Below are 6,000 nucleotides of genomic sequence, written 5' to 3'. Positions count from 1 at the left end.
GATTTGATCGAATGTAGGAGGAAAGTTTTGCATTGGAGGAACGTTTCGCGTATGATCAGATATGACAGTTACCAAATTACCGTTTATATATGTTAGAGTAATTACCATAATAACCTTAATGAAGCGCGCCTTTTATATATAATTTGTTAAGCAATTTCAGACGTTGGTTTAAATAAGATCTGTGGCTCTAATTGCATCTCACCTAAGTAATACTACTATGCGAGCCCCTTCCACCCTCTCTCTCTCTCTCTCTCTCTCTCTATATATATATATATATATATATATATATATATATATATGTATATATAGGATAATTGTCAATTGTGATATATGTATATATTATTTATTATGAAATTAGTATGAATGTGGTTTTAAAGGAGTCTAGGTACATTATACCATGTGGTCAAATGTTAGGAATTAGGATAATATTCCACAAAATCATCCTACCCTAATATTTCTAATTGCTATATCATTTATCAATTAGTCTTATTAGTTTTAATTATGATTGACTAGGAATTTATTGGCTAAGTATTTCTTCTCCCTTCCTCTCATTTTTGACCAAGAAAAAAAAAATTCTTCTATGTCCTTCCCCTCCTCTCCTTTGGCCGAATCAGTTAAAAAAAAAAAACACATTCATCAAGAATTAGAGAAAGTGTTCAAGGGATGAAAATTTTGAAGATCAGGAGTAGGCTTGAAACTTCTTGAAGATTTCTAAGAAAAACAAGTGTTTGTTTCCACTTATTTCTTCTACTATGTGAAATTTACATTTTAAAGTTATAAAAGTTTATGGTCCTGTTTGGTAAATGGTTGTTAGCTAATTGGGTTAGAAGATATGATTAGTTAATAACATTAGATGATAGTAGAAAGTTGTTTGATAGATTAGTTGTTAGCTAATAGTTGTTTGGTATAATTTTTTTCTCAAAAAGCTAATTGAAAAGGCTGATTTGAGTAGCCTTTTGAATTTTAGTATTTTGGAGTTATAAAAAAATTATTAACCAAACAACTAATAGTGGTCAAATAAGTCAAAATTGGCTGATAGGCTGGTTATTTACCAAACAAGGCCAATATATTGTTGTAAGTGGTTCCGCTTTATTTTTGCCTCGTAAATTGTATGCATAAAAGTTTATGAAATTGTTTAGAATTTTGGGTTGATGATGGATATATGAATGTGTTAATGGATTATGAAAATTGCGAATTTATTCTACAAGTTCAAATATATATATATATATATATATATATATATATATAATTTCAGGTGCGGCCGTGCGGTCACACACCACTCAATGTTACGAAATACACCACTCAATGTTAAGAAACACACCACAATGAAACACAACACAATGTTAAGAAACACACCACAGTGCATATTTGTGTGGTGTGTTTCTTAACATTGAGTGGTGTGAACCGCACGGCCGCACCTGATCATGACTATATATATATATATATATATATATATATATATATATATATATATTTATTTATTTATTTATTGCCTATGCTAATAACCACTCAATTACATATGTTATATTTAAAGATTAATATTTATATTTGTTTTATGTATGTGATTGTCGTGATATAATTAAGTAAAGTATATTGATTTTATTCAATTATTTTTATGCATAAACGAAATATTAAAAAAAAATAGATATATACATATTATAAATATTTTTTTAATTCTTTTCATAAAATTTATTATGAATAAATAAATATATGAATTTTTGTGGGAATTAGTTGAGACTATAGTTAGATATATATGTCCGAATTTTCTCTGTAAATTTCATAGCATTTAATACGCATTATTTATTTATAATATATAAATACATATAGACGTAATATATAATATTTTTTTTTAAAAATAAAAGAATAGGACAGTACGTATGTCATGTATGGTTATTTTTCTTTAAAAATATATAAAATAAAATTTTGTTATGTGTTGTACGCACATATGTTGTTGTAAAATTAAATAATTATATTATATTATATTATATTATATATATATATATATGTGTGTGTGTGTGTGTGTGTGTGTGTGTCTGTACAGTGTGTAGGAAATATTTATAATTATATATGTAGTTTATATATATAGATTTGTGAAATATAGTTGGTGTATTCTACCAATACATGGAAATATGTGTATATTCAGTATTGTGCGTACTTTATAAATTTATATAATCTGTGTATTTAGCATTGTGCGTATTGTGTTGGTGTTGACCATATAGTTCTTGATTTGCTGTTTGGTGATAATGGGGTGATTTTCTACTCATGTGTATGTGCTTGCGTGAATATATAAAATAATATATATTAATATTTTGCATATATTATATGTTCAGATATTTTAGAGAAAAAAATGTTTTGGAAAATATTTTGGAGGAAATTATATTTTAAAGAAAATATATATATTGTGGAGAAAAATAAAATATTTTTGAATATTTTAGAGAAATTTTATTTTGGAGGAAATTATGTATTTTCTTGGAGAAAACTGTATTTTTGTGGGTTAATGCCCAATGTTTATATTTAAATAAATATTTGAAAGTATATCAATGCAAGATTATATAGGAGAAGTTTATACATGGGTAATTGAATGTCGAATTTTTTTATTTAAATATCTAACTCAAAGTATATGAATCCAAGATAATATAGAAAATTCATTATAATTATTACTAAAATAAATGTTTGCAACCTTGTAAAATCGATAGTCTAACTATTTGGTCTAAAAATGATAGTCTAAATAAATACTACTTTTAATTTGAATTTTTCTAAGTGTTCTTAATTCTCTTTTGAGTAACTACTTTTCCCAAAGAAGTATAGTTGTTGTGGAAAGAGTTCAACCTAAAATTTATATATAAGTTTGACACAATGGTTGGACAAAAATCTACACTTGTCAAATCCTAATTATTTAATTGTTAATTGATCAATTTGAATTTGTTTTCCTTCAATTGACAAATTTAAATTACTAGTATAACAAGGAGTGAGCTTGGGAAGATAAGTATTAGGAGACAAGAGATACTAGAGATAAGTGCAATTATATATAATTTTCAAGAGTCACGAAAAAGCCGATCCCACTAGTGGAACGATGCGCACATCCTAGCCAAATTTCCACCCGTACGCCAAAGCCCCTATACTGAAAATTAAGTGAGGACAGGGACATGGACCGCTCATCGCCGTGGCTTTGGACAATCTCTCTTTCTTCTCAACCGCCTCGGATCTCATTTTCGGGCAACCCGACTTCACATGGATCTCCATGTTTTTTCGAAGGTCAGTGCAATGGGTGCCCGAATCCAAGCGGGGTAGCTCACCTCCTCTCATTTTTCTCATCTTCTAGGATCTCTTTGGGACAACCGACTTCACATGGATCTCCATGCTTTTTCGAAGACGGTGCAATGGTTGTCCCGTATCCTGGCAAGATGGCTCACCTCGTGTTTTATCTCTAGGAGTGGCCTTTGCCTTTTTACTCTTCACCATATCAACCCCTCATACCTTTTTCTAGGGAGTAGGAAATTTTTCACTCAAAGCTCACTTTAAGGCTCTCCTTTTGCCCCATGTCCTGCTAAGATTAGTTCAATTTTCGGGCTTCGCAATTTTTATCTTTCTAAAACTCAGGGGGTACACACTCCCACTTCGAGATATCCTTGACTAAGGTCCCGACAGAATAGAAGACGAAAAGCATGCAATCATTCAGAAATTTCAAATTTTTGGTGGTGCAGTGTGTGTCACAGGTAGCTTCCAGAGCATATTTCAAAAATTTGTTTGGCATAAAATTAAGAGTCTTCCTAGATAGTGCCGACAACAACATACTCTCTAACCTAATACATTAACAACTCAACTGATTACTCAGCATATGCAGAGCATCCTTTCCACACTTAAAAGATTACATCGTCCTCGATGTTTTCATGAGGGGCCGTGGAAAAAGGAGCTAGGTCAAAAGAATCAATTAACAAGAAGTACCTTTTCACACTTAAAAGTGTTTCCCGGGCTTGGACGATTCTACTCAATGTTATCACCCAAAAAAATCTTTCATTAATCAAAATCATCAATCAAAGAACAAGAATATCATCTCAAACATTGAACAGACTATTTCTTTTTCAAAAGGGAAGGAAAGATATACCTTGCGTAACAATTCTTCATTTAAGCATTGGCTTTCCCTTTTCCTAATCAAAGTATCCCACAATAGAATTCATCAACGAAAGATGGATAGTAAGAAATGTACCTCATTTTGACCATCTAGTTCCCTGGTTCAATCTTTTCCTTATTGGGCTTGGGGTGTCTCCCAAGAGCTCCACGTTTAACGTCATTAGCTAGACGAAACGTGATAAAAATAAGACAAAAGAACACAGGTAATAAAAACACACAAACATAAAATAGTGTTCCCAAGCAAATTCTTAGAGTTCAATAAACAGTTACTCAAAACATCCAATTTCCTTGTAACGACAAGATTACAACTGTTTCCATTCATTGCCCTGCACTGGGCCCTCTCCTTGCAAGTTCTTCCCGAAGAAATGCAATTTGCATGCTCAATCCCTCGATGAGTTCATAATGTCTCGCGTCCCTCTGCTCTAGGAGTGCTTCCTGTTCCAGATGCAGTTCATACTGGAAACTTTGCATCGTCTTCGAGATTGAATAAGGGAGTCACGGTATTGATACAGAGTGGCGTCACACTCAGACTCTCAATCCTCATTCGGTTGAGGCATTTGATCGAACACCTTGCCTACCACTCCTCTCGGACCCTGTCCTTTCGAACTAAGGGCAGGGATGTAGATGAGTTGGGCTCGTAAGAGGCCGCTATCGCGCACACTCTCACTTCCACTCGGTTCACTAACTATTCCGGCCGAAATAGAAGCAAAGTTTGAACAACATCATCCACACAAACTTCAATCCTACTACCACAATTGTCATAATCATAAGGCAAGATTTAATCATTAATCAATTGTTTAACAAGGGCACACACACCCCAAACTATTCTACTCGGACATGATGAGCATTCAAACACAAAGCAAAATTACACTAAGCATTAATTCTAAAGAAACAATCTAAATGAAAAGAGTATTTTACCTAAAGAATGATGAGTTCTACATCTTCAATCCATCTTCATTAATCTAAGAAACTACTCTAATCTAGTGGGAATGAGTGTGTTTTTCCTCCCAAAAGGGGAAGGAATGGAAAAAGAAATTAGATCTCAAAGTTGGAAAAGCCCCCCCTCAAAAATGAGAAAAAAGGGTTTAAATAGCTGTCCAAAAAGTCGAAATTCTGCTGTTGCCCTACTGGACGCGTCCACGCCCGTCACCACGCGTGTGGATCCGCGTGGTTGCGTTCTGGAATTATTCCACGCCTACCACCACGCGTGTGATGGTGCGTGGCGGCCTCCTGCTGGTTGATTCTTCGTTTTGTTGCTTCTTTTTGGTCCAAGACTTTGCTATATCCTGTGGAAACGACTCAAAACACATCCTTGGAGTTGGATTTGTCAATTAGGTGTTACTTAGAGGTTTTATCTATGAAAGATGATCACAATTGGGTGCTAAAACTGTAAAATGTTATCCAAATATGACCCAAATACTTGACTGTTTTTGGCGCTTATCAAGAGGAGACAGGAGTGGCCAAAGGCTTACAGTCAGCCATGCCAGCCCGTTTTAATATATCAGTCATATACCGTTTCTGAGACAGAATAATAGCATCACCACTCTTCACCAACTCAATACCTAAAAAGAAGCCTGGTTCACCAAGATCTCGAATTTTAAAGGCAGTGGACAATTTGGATAATAGATCAGACACACTTTTAGGATCATTCCCCATCACAAAGATATCATCAACATAAACTAGTAGGTACACACAGGCAGTACCTTGCGAAAAATAGAATAAAGAGACATCTGTTTTAGAAGCAACAAATCCCACAGACAGCAAGAACGAATGTAGGCGATTAAACCAGGCCCTAGGAGCCTGTTTTAAACCATACAGAGATCGTTTCAACAGAAACACATGATCAAGCCGGTGAGTATAAATATAACC

This window comes from Ipomoea triloba, chromosome 10 (genome assembly GCF_003576645.1).
Source record: "Ipomoea triloba cultivar NCNSP0323 chromosome 10, ASM357664v1".
NCBI classification, from domain to species: Eukaryota; Viridiplantae; Streptophyta; class Magnoliopsida; order Solanales; family Convolvulaceae; genus Ipomoea; species Ipomoea triloba.
Note: the sequence above shows the minus strand (reverse complement) of the source record.